Genomic DNA, 19,989 nt, shown 5'->3' with positions numbered 1-19,989 from the left:
ATACGCCAAAGTCCGTAACAAAGCTCAGCCAAATCTCTCAGCTGCAACGCTGCTTCCTATACTCATTTTATTTGTTACCTGAAAAGTAAAAAGCCAAACATGGAAACTCATCTCACAGTTTACACACATGGAAATTAGTCCAAACCCAAAAAAACACAATAAGCACATGAACCCAATATCTTACATATTTGCACAACTATTATATATATATTGACATAAAAACAATATTCCCGTTAATTGAATCCAATGACCAAATACATAAAAACAAGAAGCAACCCAATTGCAGAAAATGGATGCAGTTATAGACAAGCTCCATCAAATGTGAGAAAGAGCACAGTTAGTTAGAGTGATCAAACACAAAGGCATCAATGCACAGTACATAAACACAAAAGTCTAATAAGCACCCATTTTTGCAAACTCCAAAAAAACACAATTTGAATATACAAAGTGAGTAACCTTGCTTGAGGAAAGTGGTAAAGACCCAAGAGCTGGTGTGTGAAGAGAACCCAAAGAGCCAAAGGGAATCAAAGAAATGCATATTGACAGCAAGTGAAACCACTTGGAACTATCTTCCTTCAATCAGGCCAGACAGCTCCTTTGCTCTTAAAAAAGGCCAAGTGCCCACCCACAATTTGCACTGTTTATTGAAAATTTAGAACAAAAATGACCTAAACTCATATCCATGCTATCCCATGTTATATCCATGCTATCCCATGTTAGTTGAACTCTCTCTAACTAAAACAAACACCTCAGGTCCTTCTATGGTATCTAATACATTTGGTGGGTTATGTAACACACAAAAATCCTAACCATCCATTGGAATATAGACAGTTTTATTGGTTGAGATTATAACAACAATTGAAATGAATGTCCAGAACATTGGGAATCAAATAATATACATTTATCCTTATTTCTAACTTGTCTACATTTATATCCTCTCATCATATTCAGTACCTTAAAAATAGAAATAATCAAAATAAAAGAAACGCAATGCCAAACCAAAAATAAAAATAAAACTCAATCACAACAAAAATAAAACATGAGCCAAAGGGAATCAAAGAAAAAAAAATAAACAAAAAATAAAAATAAATAAATAAAACCTTACTGATTCAAGATCGTCGGGAATGGTCCGAATCGGCGACGAATGGGCTGAAATAACACTTCAAAACCGTCGAGAATCGGCGACGAATGGATTGAGAATGGCAACGATGAGAATCGGGGACGATGGGAGCTGAGCGTCGCCGATGCGAGGAAGGCAAAGCGTCGCGGTTCGAGGAAGGCGAAGCGTCGCCGTTCGAAGAAGCCGAAGCGTCGCCGTTCGAAGCGTCGCCGTTCGAAGAAGTCGAAGCGTCGCCGTTCGAAGCGTCGCCGTTCGAAGAAGCCGAAGCGTCGCTTTTCGAAGCGTCGCCGTTCGAAGAAGCCGATGCGTCGCCGTTCGAAGCGTCGCCGTTCGAGTGGCTTATCGGCGACGGTAGCTGCTCATCGGCGACGGTTCTCTTTCTCGGCGATTCAAAGAACGGTGTATACCGTCGCCGATGAAGATTTTTAGCGACGGTGGGCTGCTTATCGGCGACGGTGGGCAGCTTTATCGGCAACGGTTCACTTCATCAGCGACGGTTGGTCTTCTTCATCGGCTGGGTTTCCCTTTTTTTTTTTTTGTTTGGGTATCTCAGTGTTTTTTTTGAGTGGGTGAGTGTTTGTGTTCTGCTGAGTGTGTGGGTAAAATTTTCGGGTTGGAGTATTTAAGCTGATTTTTTAGCGACGAAAACTTTTCGTCGCTAAAGATCCCTTTTAGTGACGAAACTGGAATTCGTCACTAGAAGTGGGAAATAGCGACGAAACAAAAATTCGTCGCTAAAAGTGGGCAATAGCGACGAACTGTTTCGTCGCTATTGCCCACTTTTAGCGACGAATTTTTGTTTCGTCACAAGGGAACCCAGATTTTTTACACTTTTAGCGACGAATTTTATTTTCGTCACTAAAGAGACCATATTTTGTTCATGTTTTTAGCGACGAAATTCAACTTTCGTCACTGTAGCATACTTTTAGTGACGAATTATGATTTCGTCACTAAAAACATTTAAGTGCAAAACCATTGTTATTTTTAGTGACGAATAGTTTTCGTCACTAATTCTTCCTTATAGCGACGAAATGATTTTCGTCACTAATACTATCACAACAATACCTACAGTGACGAAATATTTCGTCACTAAAAATTTCAACTTTTAGTGACGAAATATTTCGTCACTATAGCTTAATTAAAATTGCGCCAAAATTTCCCTCCACTGGCGCCTATTTTTTAGTTTACAATAGCGACGAAATTTATTTTTCGTCGCTAAATGTAATAATTTTTTTCACTTTTAGTGACGAAATATGAATTTCGTCACTAAAGCTGTATTTTTAGCGACGAAAAATATTTCCTCACTAAATTTCGTCGCTAAAAATACATTTTGTTGTAGTGCACCCTCAAATAAATAAATAAACACCCAGTCCAATAACGAAAAGTTAAGGACAAGCATTATAAAACAAAGGATATGAATAGGGATTTTTGTAATGCACATTGGCAACTCACCTCACCTGTCAAATTATTTAAAAAAACCACTCTATAAAGGTACATAAAATTTTAGTATATGATAACATATAAAAATAAGTTTTGCTACTAGGCAACCAGTTAATATATAATATCCTCTTCATCAACCAGTTAATATAATATATCCAACAGTTTTGATACTAATTCTTTAACCAATATCGAAAATAAACTTAAACCTTTTCAACACAACCAGTCAGTTATAATAGAGGTGATACCCTTGCTTTTCGTTTTAGTTCAATAAAAAATTATAATATAAAAAAAAAAAATGCAATTTACATGAAACTATTTTTTTTATTGAATGTGTAGAAATTGTAATTCTAAGCAAAAACGGCATGGGAAACAAAACATGAGGATATATATATATATATATATATAAAAGAAGAAACGTACAATTGGGTAATGTGGCAAGTAGAGTTACTATTGTACGAATAATCACATTTGATAAAGGGGTTGTGGTTTTGGTCATCAAAACTTGTGGAGTCGATGGCTGCTCCACTGCATGGTTCCCCACTTATATTCCATTGATTTGATGATGCTGAGATCCCCCATTTTTGAAATATTGTATTCAATGCTGTCACTGCAAACATATTCACAATTAAACATCACTGTGATCAATCTGATATACACCCTCCAAAATTGCCAGTGTTTAAAAGAACAATTTTAATTAGAAAAAAAGAGCTAAATTTTATAACATTATTATACTAAAAAAAATAAATAGCTTATTTTTATTTTGAGCCCATCCCAAACAGAGAAAAATGTTGTGTTCGTAAAAAAGAACTTTCTAATCATTGATACCCATCACAGATTAGATCGTAAAATCAATCCCACTTAATTAACAAATATCCGAATTGTCCAAAACTATTAAATCTACCAATATTTTTTTATTTATTTTAAGAATTAAAATTACAATTAACCCACTTTTAAAGGGTGTAAAAAATATATATCAATCAGTGAATGAATTTTTATTTTTTAAATGAAATAGTGAGTAAAATCCATGTTACATAGATTTCTTTTTCTTCTTTTTTTTTTTTTTGGGTCACTATATGGATTGATTGAATTTTTTTTTTTTATTCAATCAATCTATATAGTGACCAAAAAAAAAATCTTTCATAACTCTTTCTTTTTCTTTTTAAATTACTAGGGTGTATTTTAAATTTCAATATATATACATATATATATATATATAGAGAGAGAGAGAGAGAGAGGGAGAGAGAGCGTTGCTCATAGCTGTCTGATTATTTAGTTAAAATATAATTTATATTTATGATGTACCCAAGCCCCACTAATGTTATATAGTATTTACCACCACCCCAATAATGTAATGGCTGACACCACAAGTTGCCAGCACAACTGTAAAGCTAAGCTAGCCATTGAAATGATGATAATATCAAAAGTACAATATCTACCTTGCACTTATCAGCATGATTAGTTGGTTGGGGCTCTTATTAACTTCATCCATAGCTAGATTTGGAAGCTATAGCACGATTAAATTCTAAAAGCTAGCCTTCTATATATTACTTCCAGTTTTGTAGCTCAACAATTATAAACAAACACAGTTTTTGGCATTCATTGTTTATTTATTGGATTATAACCCAAAAAACAAAAAAAAAAAAGTTTCGTATTGCTGACATTGCTGTTCATATTTAACATATGCAGAAGACAGAAAAAGCTCTGATCAGCCAAGAACATTCATATGTAATAAACTCTATGTGAGAGAGAGAGAGGCACACCTTCAGCAGGATCTGTAGCAGCTTGGGTTCGATTTTGAGCTTGAGCCAACTCAAAAAGTTGGCCAAAGATGCAAGCAACACAAAAAGCTAAAGCTAGAAGAGGTGATGATCCTACAATGACTTCAATTTTTTCTCTATATTGGATTCATTAACAAAATAGAAGTGCAATGAGAGATATTACAGAAGGGCTAGAGAGAGAGAGAGAAAAGAATAGGGGAAGATAAAAAGCTTCTCATAGATATGCAAAGCCGCCACACCGTTTACTCTTGACTAAATGCATTTCTTAAGTATACAAATTCCCACGTTCAAATATATCCATTGGTAAAAATATACTAAATATAAAAATGCCAAAAGCTAGGGACAGAAAGTTGAACATTGTTTATAAAACACTACATAATTGATACGTTCATATTTCATATCATGCGGTTTGGTTGTTAGTTACATCATGCCCCACTCACGCGCCCTAAGTATTGGTGTCAGCTTGGTACCTGGTAGCTCAAGATTTGTTTTTTGTTTTTTATTTTTTATTTTTATTTTTTATAAATAACTATAAAAGCCAAACAATTTATTAGTTAGCAACGTTTCCAAACTATTTAAGAAAATAATGACTCGAGTTTGTTAGACTCAATTTCACTGTAGTAAATCGAGTATCAAATACTCGATTTCCATAAGGTGCGTGGCTGAGGTGGATTAAGAAAATTCACGTGGAACTCGAGTCTTTAAAATTCAAGTTTCCTCCAATGGACCAACCCACAACAGTTTTTGCTCTGATTGAGAAAACACGAGCTCACAACAGTTTTTGGTCGATTGAGATNGAAACATTGCAAAGATTGAAAGGTGACATGCTATTCAAGGATATTTGCCAGGGTTTAATATGCTCTTTCCAGCCTGTGGTTGCTCTTAGCTTCAGATATAAGAAAAAATGAGCTGAAGGCCGAGTGGACACTGACCACACAGTTCAGGATGTGTAGAATGACATGGTTGTAAGCTGTGTTTGCATATCATATGCAGAAGGGAGCAGACCCTTTTTTTGGGTGATAGGTTTTCTATTATTGTGTTACAATTACAACGGGCCTTTGCTTGAAAGAAAAATAGCACCAAATGTTTGGATATTGGTTGTTCATTTTTCATTGTAATTTGTACAGACATTATATATGCAGTATTTTGCCAGTTTTGTTATGAAGGGTTTGCCTCCAGAGGCTTCAGCATTCAATGACCCTTATTGACCAATCACCTAGTGATATAAGAAACTAGCAAACCAAACTTGCACTGCAAACAAGAAATCCTAACATGAGCATCCAGCAACACAAGTTTTTGTACAATTTAAAGGAATTGAAAGTTGAAACAATGATTTTTGTGATATTGGAGCTTATGTGCAATTGTTGAAAGTTTATGGGTTACAATAACATTTCTGAAAGGTTAGGAGTCTTTGTACAATCTAAAGGAAGTTGTGGGGTCAAAAAGTAATTTAATGAAAGTTGCTGGAATTTATGTGAAGTTTATGAGCTCTTGGGCTTTGTTTTTGGGGTTATGAGTTGATTTGATTTGGGCTTGGACATGGCTCTTAATGATTTTTATTTTTGGGTTTGGACCGTGGGTTGGTGGTGTTATGGGCTGGCTGTATTTTTATTTGAATAAGCTTCTCAGGTTTCAGATTGGGCTTTGTCTTTGCATGGTTTTTATTTCTTGTATTTTGTTTTCGGGTTTTTGAGTTGGGCTGTGTATGAATATTTAAAGTTTAATTGTGGGCCTGATACCTGGAATGGGTCCAAAATGAACTGGGAAAAGCACCTACAATGTATCCAGCTAACCGGACCCAAATTTGATTCCTCTTTAACCTAAACGTAAGGTACACTCTGGCGTCTGGCCCCTAAATCAAGCTTCTTCTTCTTTTCTTTTTTTTCTTTTTTTCTTTTTAGTATATTTCATCATTTTATTCAAATTGGTGGTAAAGTCTCTGATAGTTAAATAAAAAATCCAGGACTCAATTTCTACTTATACCAAAAACCAATTGGTGACTTAGTTTAATGATAAAAAAATTATTATCAGGAGCAGACACTATACGTTGAAACTCTAAAAAAAAAAAAAGTTATTATAGATAGCAATTTTGAACAAATGATAATGGTATTAATTATTAGATTATTTATATTATACATAATTGAATGATAAGTGAGATTGACACTATGAAATACATATTCAGGGTTTTATTCATCTAAAGTTATTTCATTATAGCTTATTGTATTTATGGGGCCTAAGAATTTAGCAACCCCGGTCCATTCCATATCGGGCTCAAGGTCCATGCCGAGAAGGAAGAAATGCCCAAGGATGAAGTGTGAAAGCCTAAACTGTCAGGAACCCTGTCGAGGACGACCCTATCCTCGGCCAACCGAGCCCAACACATCAGCCATGGCAGATCAGTGGAAAAGCAAGTTCAGGATGAACTGTCACCTCCACATTAAGTGCGCTCACCTAACCCCTTGGTCACATTAATGGAGATATGACCTCTGAACAGGACTACCTTGGTTGCTGCAACTCACAGGTGTGCTAGTAAAGTGGCTGAAGGGACGGGCAGTCAGGAGGAGGGGGCATGGATGATCAACAAGTGGAAGAAAGGGGTTATGAAAAAGGACTATATAAGGGGGAGAAACAGGGGAGAAAGGGGGACGATTCCCATGGGAGAGATAGCTATGAAGCTCCTCGGACCGGTGCCGAGAAAAGACTTTGGAGAATAATCTCAATCCGCCTCCGTCCTACAGTGGCGAACATTACATTGGGCACTGTCCGCTTGCTAGGGCCTAATTCTTGAACCCACTCTCTACAAATTCATTGTATTGGGCTAGCTGGGCTTGAGTCCACTCACTCAATAGTAGAAGTGTTCAAACTCAGTCCCTACAATTGACGCCATCTGTGGGGAGAACTTGTGCGCTAGCAGGCACAGAGGGCAATCATTCCTACGATGCTAACTTACGCAAAGTGAGGCAGTTTTTCGTCGCCGCCAACAGCACCGATTCCGAATCCCATCAACAAAAAAAAACACAACAAACGATGACACATTTGCTCAAGAAACGATTATTGCAGAAAAATAAAAGATTCAGAGAAAAGGAAAAGTGAATAAACATTGCAGCCTTTTTATTACATAAAAAAAAAATATGTATACATTATACAAACAGAGGCTCAGACAGGCTTATTTTAAAGCTAATTCTACAAACGGAGGTCCAGACGGGCCTGTTCGAAAGCTAACCCTAGAAAGGGAGGCTGAGGTAGGTTTGTTTTAAGGCTACCAACAACCCCTGGGCCGGTGTAGGTGGTACCAGCGAGAAGAGAGGAGCAAATGCAAAAGCGCCTGATGGCCCCACCCCATGATGTTCCCTTGATGCTCCCCTAGCCTCATGATAATTAAGCATTTGAGGCGGCAACACCCAGGCACTGGTCGTAACGTAATCTGGCAAACCTCCATCGGCAGGTAAGCTGGGCGCGAATCACTACCAGCTTGAAAGGTAGGTACGGGCGCATACTAAGAAAAGCATTATGTCCCTCATGAACCTCCCTCCTAACTGTCAGGCGTACTACAATTAGGATGACGCCCGAGCCTTGCCGCGCTGAAAGTCTGACGCAAACTACAGCCGCTACGGCTCTCGGTCGAGGAAGGAGGACCACCTTTTTTGCTCAGTCGAAAAGTAGGAACACCTTTGGCTTTCTCGCCCTCACCCTCATCCAAGGCCGCCCCATTCCCCCAAGCCTTGATCACAGTCCAGGCAGGGTTACTAAAGGTGCTTAGAGGGTTGTGGGGCTCAAAGTTCCTGTTTAACTGAAGGAGTCGTGAAATGTGGAAGGACGAGTTCCCCCAGGAAACCTTATATAGAGGGCAAAGGTCGGTGGGAATTGGTCCGCACAGAATTCGATGGGAGAATTGTCAGCGACATTAATCCGGACCAAATTCCAAAGAAGCCACCATTCGCTGGATCTGCATTAATCCACGAGAATATCAATGAGGGCGCGCCTCGGACACCGAAGCATTAGGCGCATAACTCGAACAGCCAAAAGATGCCTCGTAATCGAAAATGATGAGAAACTGGAGCGAAGGGGCTACTATCATACATGAGGATAGAAACCCGAAACTCCCCTGTCAGGGTCAATATGCTGCGCTAAGGGCCTAGTCCGAGAAATAACCCATTTCCAGCGAGGCAAGGCCGAGACCGTTATCACTCTAGGAGCAAACATGCCAAAGGTGAAGACGAGTTCCTTCACCCCGTATAGAAGAACAAAAGTGTTAGACTGACCCAAGGTCTTGCATGGTCCTCGGACTCAAACCTATGGGGAAACTAACCTCAAGGAGAACCTGGGTACTAGACTGAATCAAGGTATTGCATGGTCCTCGGACTCAAACCTATGGAGAAACTAGCTAATTACAGAAGAACAAAAGTGTTAGACTGACCCAAGGTCTTGCATGGTCCTCGGACTCAAACCTATGGGGAAACTAACCTCAAGGAGAACCTGGTTACTAGACTGAACCAAGGTATTACATGGTCCTCGGACTCAAACCTATGGGGAAACTAGCTACTTACAGAAGAACAAAAGTGTTAGACTGACCCAAGGTCTTGCATGGTCTTTGGACTCAAACCTATGGGGAAACTAACCTCAAGAAGAACCTGGGTACTAGACTGAACCAAGGTATTGCATGATCCTCGGACTCAAACTTATGGGGAAACTAGCTACTTACAAAAGAACAAAAGGGTTAGACTGACCCAAGGTCTTGCATGGTCCTCGGACTCAAACCTATGGGGAAACTAGCTACTTACAGAAGAACAAAAGTGTTAAACTGACCCAAGGTCTTGCATGGTCCTTGGACTCAAACCTATGGGGAAACTAACCTCAAGGAGAACCTGGGTACTAGACTGAACCAAGGTATTGCATAGTCTTCGGACTCAAACCTATGGGGAAATTAGCTACTTACAGAAGAACAAAAGTGTTAGACTGACCCAAGGTCTTGCATGGTCCTTGAACTCAACCCTATGGGGAAACTAACCTCAAGGAGAACCTAGGTACTAGACTGAACCAAGGTATTGCATGGTCCTCGGACTCAAACTTATGGGGAAACTAGCTACTTACAGAAGAACAAAAGTGTTAGACTGACCCAAGGTCTTGCATGGTCCTCGGACTCAACCCTATGGGGAAACTAACCTCAAGGAGAACATGGGTACTAGACTGAACCAAGGTATTGCATGGTTCTCGAACTCAAACCTATGGAGAAACTAGCTATTTACAGAAGAACAAAAGTGTTAGACCGACCCAAGGTCTTGCATGGTCCTCGGACTCAAACTTATGGGGAAACTAACCTCAAGGAGAACCTGGGTACTAGACTGAACCAAGGTATTGCATGGTCCTTAGACTCAAGCCTATGGGGAAACTAGCTACTTACAGAAGAACAAAAGTGTTAGACTGACCCAAGGTCTTGCATGGTCCTCGGACTCAAGCCTATGGGGAAATTGACCACTTCAAGAAATATCTGAGTGCTAGACTGAGCCAAGGTTTTGCATGGTCCTCGAACTCAGGTTCCTGGAGAGACTGGCTACGTTCAGCAAAGGAGTAAATAAACACAAGCCCATGAGCATCACTTAAAGCATTCTGAGGCACATTGAACCTGACCCCTTAGCACAGTCAGCAACTAATGGCTTTCCTAAGCATTTTTTACTTTTTACAGTATCTCATTCATGTGTTGTGGAGCCAATATTGTAGAGTCGTTCCCTCAGCATTCAATCCAGCAAAAATGGGTCGTGGTGTTAAAGTGGTTCAATTATCGATCAAAATCCAAGTGGGAACTACTACTAGGGGCTTTACGTTTTTCAGTTGCCAGTTTAGAATGAAAAACGTGCTGAGCTTCAGAGATCATGAAGCTTAGGTTATGTAAGTAGCCAAACTCATCACAATGACAATAGACGCCAAGTAAAAAGGAAAGGAGATCCACGCATTTAGCTTAAAAAATAAAATTACAGTGTTTAAAACCAAAACGAAATATATAGTGATAAATCAAGACAAAGAGTAGAGTAAAATGAAAAAGAAAGTAAGAGCAGAATGGCCCAAGCCATCAAGACAGGATAGCCTGTCGAGATGGCCTACTTCCCCAACTCGGTGGACAGCTTATCCTGAGGGGTCTGCCGAGGGGTTTCGACTGGTGCCTCAGGACCCTGGCTCGAAGGGGCTACTTCGGAGGACCCTTCCTTAGCAAGAGGGACCTGAGGGACAACAAGTGTGGCTTGGGAGTCAGCAGGAGGCCTCACCACATCCTGGGGCGCCTCTGGGTTATCGGTTCCTACCCTCTCCAATGCTCCTTGATGCACAGTCTCCTCAACAGGCTTATTAGATGAAGTTGGGTTCTTGGCAGCACTGGCCTGGCTTTCATCTGTCGCTCATAAGACCGAGCCTACTTCGGAGGTGACGGAGGCAGCCTCGCGAATTGCGGGGGGGTAGTACACTCTCTCGGCCCTCCTGAATTCGGACGAGGCCTCGACCCCCGCTTGGTTGAGGGCCTCACTCCAAGTCTGGGAATAGTAGCGCCTACATACTTTAGGGATTTGAGCCTTAAGGGCAGCCTCGGTCTTAGCCACCCCCTCAGCAAAGGCCTTTTCCTCTGCTTGCTCTACGGAGCGCTCAGCATCTATTCTCGCAAACACGGCTTCGTCTTTAGCCCTCAAGGCCTCGTCCCTGGCGTACTCGGCAACGCCTTTGGCCCCCACTGCCTCGGCAAACTTTTGCTTTAGGTCGGCAAAATGCTCCTTGGCAACCTGCAGCTGACCCTCGACATCCCGCAAGCGCCCTATCTGGTCCTCGACCTGTTTCATAGCGCCGGCTAGGTCAGATGCCACACTGCCTCTGACCTTCGTCATCTCCTCTAAATTCTCCATTACCTTCTTGAGATCCGCCTCAGACTTCCTGAGGGTATTCACGGCATCCAAGCATTTGTTGCGCTCTTGGCCCAGAGCTTTATCCTGATTATCGGCCTCCTCTTCCAGCCTGAAGGTGGCCTAGATAGCCTGCCGACCAAAACAAGTACACCGTGAGTTAGACACCGGAATAAAATTCGAACGAAGGAACAAGTATCGGAAGTCTTACCATGTCCAGGTACCTCTTAAGGTTGCGGGCAACTTCTTGCCTCCTCATTCCCCCCAGCTCGGCCATGTCAATGGGAAGAAGCAGGGACCTCTTCGGAGCATCGGCTACGCGAGCCCCCTCGCCCCCTCGGAAGTCCCTGAGGGTGGCATCGTCCATCAAAGGCTTCCTATGAAGCATGGTGGCGGGCAGCCAAGCCTAGGGCTCGGACTACTGAATGACCTCTTTCCTCTTGTCCTAACCACCAATCCTCAGCTGCTTAGAAGGTCGGCGGGCTTCATCTGCCTTTTGGGAAAAACAAGATCTCCCCCCATCCACTGGGTCTTTGCCCTTGGAGGGCCTCTTCCTCTTCGGATCGGTGGGCTCGAACCGAGGGTTTAAGATTAGCAGAGTGGGGGATGGCCTGGTCTGCGTAAGCAAAGACTTAGGCGGGGGAGGAGGAACCTTGGGTGGAGGAGAAGGAGGCTTAGAATGTGATCTCCCTAGCATGTCCTTCCCCAGCTGACCCTCAAGCAAATTAAACAGGCTGGTTTGGGGTTGTCTCTTGAAACCCATCTTGGCCTGAGTACCAACCCTTAGAAACAGAAGATCTGCTTCAGATAAATGGGGATCGCCCAAGTCACCGGAGGGATCCTCAGACAGATAGGCTTGATCAAATACACCAAATTCGTCCTCGGATGAGCCAAGATCAACTACTTCTCCCTCCTTTTCCAAACTTTCTCCCACGACGTCCACAGCCTGATAGGAAGAGGAAGAACCTGCCAACGGAACGTCCTCCGGGATGGAAGATCCTTCAGAGAACGAAAACCCGTGCTTCAATACTGTAATTTGGCGAAGCCAAAGATCACAAGCCCTGATCACGTGCTTCGGGGCTGGGAAGGACTTCTGGGTCAAATCGTACCCGAGGATCTTATGAGCAGCCCTAACTTGATTGTCGACCTCGTTCACGAAAATCTTCGCCCTGAGAACGGATTGTAAATCTTCCTTGTTGACCAAGTGGAAATACCGTTCAAAGGCGTGAGGATCTGCAAAAGAAAAAGTATGTGCTGATCAGCAACCAAATGATGCAAACGATGAAGACATAGCTTATCAACCCTCTTCTACTCCGAGTACCCTACCTGGCTCTCCCTCTACTGTCGGGCAATGGAGGCCGTCATGCCACTCCCCGGACATAATAAGAAAGTCCAAATTTAATCCTTTGCTGGACTCGGGGAGGCACTAGATAAGCCGAACCCTATCGTCCATTGTCTTCATGTAGTAAGACTTACCCTTCAAGTGTTGAAGGTTATAGCACCAGTTTACGTCATGGTGGGTTAACCTCAACCCCATCTTCTCATTCAAGGCTTTTACGCAACCTAGTATCCTAAACACATTGACAGCGCACTGGGTGGGAGTTAACCAGAAATGCCTGAGGTAGTCGCGCGTCACTGGCCCCATAGGGATTCTCATCCCCCCCTCTAAGAAGGCGATCATTGGAATCACCACCTCACCCTCCTCCCTCAGAATATACCAATCCACTTCCTCACAATACCTTAGGCCCACGTTACTGGGTATCTTATAATCGGCGATGAATTTCTCCATTGCCTCTTCAAACTCAACTAGCTTCTTGAATCTACCCATCCCCAACAACGACTAAGAGACTCAAGAAAGGGCGAAGTAAAGAAAGGACTCAGAGAGAAAAATCTAGCTGGAAAGGGAGAAGAAGTCTTACAGAAATGAGGAGAAGCTCCTCGGATAGGCTTTTTATGCTGGAGATGGGACGCTGGTTGGGTTGAAGGTTTGACCGAATTCAAAGTATGTGCGCCAGAGTTCTTGGATGCAAAAGTAAGGAGGCAAATCGGTTCAAATGAGTATTTATATCCTCAATTAAAGACAACCGGGCAGAGTTTCTCGCCCATAAAACCAGAAAATCCCCACCGACTGATTCCCATCACACCATTGAACGTGGAGAGTATGGAGCCGCCAGAATTTAATGTGAGTGTGCGCCGTATATCGAGGCGCCAGAAACATACATTGGGCAGGCGAAAAGACTCCAACACTGACATAAGCCAAGATTGGGCAAGCCATGACGAAGGCCCGAGGATATCAAAATCCTCCTCCCCATCCGAGGATACGGACAGTAGGATTTTGAGGGGCTATTGTGGGGGCTGAGAATTTAGCAACCCCGGTCCATTCCATATCGGGCCCAAGGTCCATGCCGAGGAGGAAGAAATGCCCGAGGATGAAGTGTGAAAGCCTAAATTGCCAGGAATCCTACCGAGGACGACCCTGTCCTTGGCCAACCGAGCCCAACATGTCAGCTATGGCAACTCGGTGGAAGAGCAAGTTCAGGATGAATTGTCACCTCCACATTAAGTGCGCTCACCTAACCCCCTGGCCGCATTAATGGAGATGTGACCTCTGAACAAGGCTGCTTTGGTTGCTACAACTCACAAGTGTGCTGGTAAAGTGGCTGAGGGGACGGGCAGTTAGAGGAAAGGGGCATGGATGATCAACAAGTGGAAGAAAGGGATTATGAAAAAGGACTATATAAGGGGGAGAAACAGGGGAGAAAAGGGGACGATTCCCATGGGAGAGATCGCTATCAAGCTCCTCAGACCAGTGCCGAGGACAGACTTTGGATCCGCCTCCGTCCGACGATGGCAAATAGTGGCGAACGTTACACTGGGCACTGTCCGCTTGCTAGGACGTAGTTCTTGAATTCGCTCTCTACAAATTCATTATATTGGGTTAGCTCAGCTTGAGTCTACTCACTCAACATTAGAAGTGCTCAAACCCAGTCCCTACAGTATTCTTTGTAATTCTACTTGTTTTCAATGTAACAAACATGCCTTAAGTGTTGTTTGTGCTTATGAAGCATATTTTATATTTTTGAAAAGCCTTAGTAGTATATGGTATTAGTCCAAAGCTTGAGGATATTTTTATATTTTACCTTTTTCTCCTTTAGTTATTATTTTTTATTTTACACCTCAATATTATTTTTCTCCAAAACAAAATCTTACATAGTTTTTAAAAATTATTGATAAACATTCTAATCAATTAAATATTTTCTCACACACACACATATATATATATATATATATATCAAAGAAAATCTAGCTAGTTTTGTTTTCCAAATAACCATGTTTTTAATACTAAAGATATTTTAAAAAAATGCATATATATATATATATTTTATGTTTCTAAGTTCTCTTATAAAATTTACACCAATTGGATCTTAAGTCGTAGATTAAAATAAAAATTGAATGAAAAATAGCTTTTATCCAAAAAATAAAAGAGCTGTGTAGAGATTGTTATTAATGTGAAAATTACTATTTTTTTAGTCCATTTCTATTTTGAGTAGTATAAAAATATGATCATTTTTAAAAAGTTAATGACACAAAGTTCATAAACTTTTTAGTACAATATTTATAGTACCCATTTATTATTACATTAGATGAGATGAAAATAAGTATTTCTAATTCTGCTCCAATATTTATGAATGAGTACATCCAACCCACACCCACGATGATAATGAAGAGGAGATATAGAATCTAATGGGGTTAATAATAAAGATTTTTAAATATTCCTCTTATTTCTCTTGCTGTTGTAGCTCTGTTCTTTGTACGTTAATTCGAGTGGGTTTTTAAGGTGCATACATTGATTTTTGAGGGTGGCTTCTTCAGGTTTCTTCCTAAATAACTTTACATATACATTTTTTTAACTTATTTCAATGGAGGATTTTTTGGATTTTTTTTTAGTTATAGCGTAGATGAAAGAGAATGAAGGAGAAAAGTAGAGATGAGGCCATGGTGGTGACTAAGGTATGTAGTGTAGAAGGAAGAGAATGATGGAGCAAGGTAAAAATTAATTATTAATTTTTACTCCACTTCCAAATTCTTCTCTTTGGTTGCAAATTGCCCACCACCCTTTTTAGTTGGTGTCTCTTGTTCATATCTAGCTGAACACAAGGACTTGCAAATCACTTGCATTTTTTTTATACTTTCGAGCCAAGCACAAGGATTTGCATATCACTTGCATTTTTTTGATACTTTCTAGCCAAACGCAAGTACATACCAATTGTTACAAACCAAATTGAAATTGTTAGTTACTTCAAAGAATCAAGACCTCCTAATTGATAGATAGACTAATTCGAAGGAGTCATATAAATAGATGGTTTTACATGATAAAGCTAACATTTAAATTCAAATAAAACATAATCTTTACCTACAACAAGTAGGTAAGATTTAGTCAAATACTAAGTTAACAATTTATCCTATTCATTATTTGATTATCCAACTCCTAATAACAAAAATAAAATCTTAAATAATAAAATTAAATAAAAACTAAGCACGTAACAGCTTCTTTCTTAAATCTACAAAATTTCCTATATTTTGTATTTCACTAATTTAATACAAGTTCGTTTCTTGTAATTAGTAAGAACTAGCCAAGTTCGCACAATGTGCTATGTAGTTTATTATTAGTTTTCTCCAATACTTTAATATTTTTTTACTAAATCTTGTAACTCAATTGTTTGGCACATTCCGATATTTCCAATAGAAACGTTCAAGGTTCAAATCCCCCCACTCTCAACTATCGTATGAAAAAAAAAAATCAATAACTTTTCTTGTAAAAAATTGTAATATTTAGTATTGTGTTTTATAGACAAAATAAAAAGACAATAAAAATGGTGTAGTGATTTGATCATACTATATGTGTTTATACAAATTTGAAAATCGCATGATATAGAGACTAATATAGATAGGCATGTTTTATACCTACTCAAAAATACAAATATCATTTTGATAAAATTAAAATGCAAATATCCTTCAAAAATTTCTTATTTTTTTTAATTCTTGATTGTGAGTTTCTAATTTTTTTTCTTTTGTTGGACTTTGTTTCAATTGTTGTAAAAGCAACTAAATTTGAGCAAGAATGCCATATTTTAAATCAATTGTTTCTTGTATCAATCTTAGAAAAATGACATCAAAATTTCATTATACTTAAATAATTAATGCACCACTTAAAATAATTAATATAACAAAATAAATGTATTTAATTTATTAGTAATATTTTTTTTTCTAAAATATTAGTAATATTTTTAATTACATAAAATAAATACTACAATATTGGTTCCATATATATTACATGTCACTAAAAGAAGTTAGGAAATCAAAATGATTAAGATTAATTTTAGTGAATTCACTAGTATTTAATTTTTGATGGCTTTATGTCAATTGTTGTCAAAACAAATAAACATGATGAAGAATATCATATTCTAATATTATTATTATTATTCTAGATAAAAATTGTTTCTTATGTAAAATTTAGAAAAATAATCATATAAACTCCATTAATAAAAATAATTAATGCACAACTACGAACAATTTTTAATATATGCATTTAATACATCACATTGGCAAAATTTTAACTCATGCTCTCTCACATAAGGTTCTTGCTATTTTATATATATATATATATATATAGTCATGGTAGCTGATGTAAAAGTAATAACAAAAACGTAGCAATAGTTGTAATCAAATGATAAAAACCAGAATCATATTCATGCTTTCATAACAAAGGACTAGATAATTTGTGAATCATGAAATTTTATTCCATTGTGGAGAGAGAAAAAAAAACAGTTGTATGGGCACAGTAATGTTTACAACAGTACCACACAAACTATTTGTCAATCGGTAAGGAGTGAATAATTTTACAATGTTTTCTGGCATCTTCCATTTCTGCTAAGCCAATCCAATTTTTGAAAAACTAAGATAAAATGTACAATTGGAGGAATCCCCTACACCTACATAAGTTAGAAAGGAGGAATGGAAGAAGGATGGCCAAGTTGCTGCATTGAAGCCAGCCAATGCAAGAATCCAGCCCTGTAGAGAGGGATTGACCAAAAGAGATTCACCTTCAAGAAAAATACACTCTAAAAAGTTTCCACAATTTTCTTCCCTGTTGTAGCATTACCAATTGTCGGGTCCAGAGAAGGTAACATTTTCATGATCAACATCCATTAGAAGCTACTCCCTGATGCTGCTACTCTGTTGGGCATGATCCCAACATATTCTTGGTTTCATACCTGAAACACAAAGTGTGGCAACCATAATTTTATATTTTGAAGTTTATCCATATGAATAACCCTCACTAACAGAAATAAAAAGTTCAATCTAACACAGAAGGGCATCAAAAATTTTCATTACTCTCTTTTCTTTTTTTTTCATTCTATTGCAAGAGATTTACCTCGGTACTTAATTTTCTATTTGATTTCTGCTTCAGCTAGTTATATCTTCAATGTCCTTTTTTTTTCTGCATTTTAGCAGATAAAGAATAGAGAACAATGACGAAGTAATGAGACCAAAGGAAGAGTCAAGAGACAAACCTGTATTATTTTTCCAGTTGAATAGAAGCAGAAAAAGTAACCCAAAACACTTTTAAGGTACGCTGAGATGCATAAAACAGCAAGTTGATTCACATTCTGAATTCAATTTAAGAGATTAAATTACTTAAAATGTGTCAAATGAGCTCTAACACAAATGGTACTTCCTTCCCTTGTAAGAGCAAGGTTTAGGTTCAAGCCCCACTAGATGCGTATATATTACCAATAAAAACAAATACTAAAAATGCAAAATCAATGAATAGTATGTGGCAAGTTCACAGCTATTTTTATTCCTTAGTTTCAAGGGACAATTGTTTAGTAATAACCAATGCCCAATACCAAGATTATCAATATGGACATTCTAGATGGGATTGATAATGGGGTTCTTAAGAGCAAAATTTTTGAATGGGGTTCTTAAGAGCAAAATGGTTAGTCAAAAGAACTAAATGGCAATTATCCACCATTTATACAACCAAATAAGGTCTTAGGAACGGCGATTTCAATATGATCCTATTCTACCCTCAAGAATTTATACATAGAAGTGTTCACTCTCAATCAAACACTCCAGTCCAGAAGCCTTTGGCATTTTTGGCCAAATGTGTACTAGGCCAGCACCTGAATAGCCAGGATATCCTCAAGCCCTAGGGACATCCCTTTTGAAAGCACCCTGTGCCTTTGACAAGGAATGGAAGCTCATTTAAAGCTGTGATATTGTATTTGTAGGTGGTAACCTGACTGCAGAGAAGCCCAACCAACCAAAAATGTCCAGTTTTTTAACAAAAATGTAAGCCACTTTCCAACAACCAGAAATTTAGTTATAGTCCCTCTAATAACCCTGAAAAACCCACAGNAAAAAAAAAAAAAAAAAACACAGATTGTGGATAATGGAGAGGGTGAGACAATGGAGAGGGTGAGAGTAGAGAAATTTGGAGAATCAAGTGTATAAGATTGTGGATGAATTAATCTTGCTTTTCTCTTAGGGTTTCTCTCTCAAAATTCTCTCTTGAAACTTTCTACATTTCGTGGGTATAAGGGTATTTATAGTAGGGTATGAGATGGAATGTGAAAAGTCAATTTTTAGCAAAATAAGGTGCACTGGTGACTCACTTCGCAATTGGGATGAGTTGCGAGTTCCAGTCGCCAATTACCAGACTGGTCAAACTGTACTTTTTGTCCTGTAGGGATCCAACTAGCCTAACTCTTCAACTTCCTACATGCTTCACACATGTGCTTCATTTTGGTGAGTCACCACTCATGAGTTAGTCGCAAGTTCCAGTCGCGAGTCACTTCTTGTTGCACACTCTTGTTCAAAACTTCACACTCTTTCATACACAACCCTTACATTATTCTCACATAAATATAGGGTTTCTAAATGTTGAATTACAAGTAAATTTAGCACGGAATAAGGGTATTTATAGTATGGTATGAGATGAAATGTGAAAAGTTAGTTTTCAGCAAAACAGGGTGCACTAGCGACTCACTTCGTGATTGGGATGAGTCGCGAGTTCCAGTCGCTAGTTACCAAACTGGCTAGACTGTACTTTTTGTCCTATAGTGATCCAGCTAGCCTGACTCTTCAACTTCCTGCATGCTTCACATGTGTGCTTCATTTTGGCTAGTCACCACTCGTGAGTCAGTCGCGAGTTCCAGTCACGAGTCACTTCTTGTTGCACACTCTTGATCAAAACTTCACACTCTCTCACACACAACCCTTACATTATTCCAACCTAAATACAGGGTTTCTAAATGCTGAATTACAAGTAAATTTGGCACAGAATAAAGCCAACACATAGTTGAATAAATTCAACTTTACAAAAACTATATATGGACTTCATCATATTGATATTTGCTCTGAAGTATATTTATGCAAATGCAACCAACTAACCAATTTATCTTTTTGAGTGATAAGACATTTTCATTAGAAACGCTAAGAGATGTCAATTGAATTACAAATCTTTTGACAATATATTATCGCTTAAATTAATAGCCTCATCCATCTATTGGACATGTACATGGCTTGTACATCTATGTTTGTCAGAAGTTTTTGTTGGAAATTATTAGCCATTAATTAGTTGTTTGAGAACTATAGTCAAGTTATAACAGAATAAATTTTACAATATTATTCATAACTTTTGAAATGATAGGTTTTTTTTTTTTTTTTTTTTTTTTGAGAGATAAGTATAACATGCTGCTAACCT

The 19,989-nt window shown here is 39.0% G+C and overlaps 2 long non-coding RNA genes across 3 annotated transcripts; both read right to left on the bottom strand.

Moving 5' to 3' along the window:
• Positions 1–4,592, bottom strand: LOC136063929 (uncharacterized). 2 transcript variants are annotated; one of them, XR_010625580.1, is made up of 3 exons: positions 4,321–4,592; positions 2,981–3,167; positions 1–78 (listed from the first exon to the last, which is right to left on the bottom strand). It is a non-coding gene; the product is annotated as an uncharacterized LOC136063929 (long non-coding RNA). The 2 variants fall into 2 exon arrangements; XR_010625581.1 differs by lacking the exon at positions 1–78 and having other exon boundaries at positions 2,978–3,167.
• A 12,361-nt stretch (positions 4,593–16,953) lies between these two features.
• On the bottom strand, positions 16,954–18,630 carry LOC136063927 (uncharacterized). Its single transcript, XR_010625578.1, has 2 exons — positions 17,656–18,630; positions 16,954–17,494 (listed from the first exon to the last, which is right to left on the bottom strand). It is a non-coding gene; the product is annotated as an uncharacterized LOC136063927 (long non-coding RNA).
• Between the last annotated feature and the right edge of the window lie 1,359 nt (positions 18,631–19,989).

This window comes from Quercus suber, unplaced genomic scaffold (assembly GCF_002906115.3).
Source record: "Quercus suber isolate HL8 unplaced genomic scaffold, Cork oak 2.0 scaffold_597, whole genome shotgun sequence".
Taxonomy (NCBI): Eukaryota; Viridiplantae; Streptophyta; class Magnoliopsida; order Fagales; family Fagaceae; genus Quercus; species Quercus suber.
The sequence above is the reverse complement of the archived record's forward strand: the minus strand, read 5'-3'. Positions and strand labels throughout refer to the sequence as shown.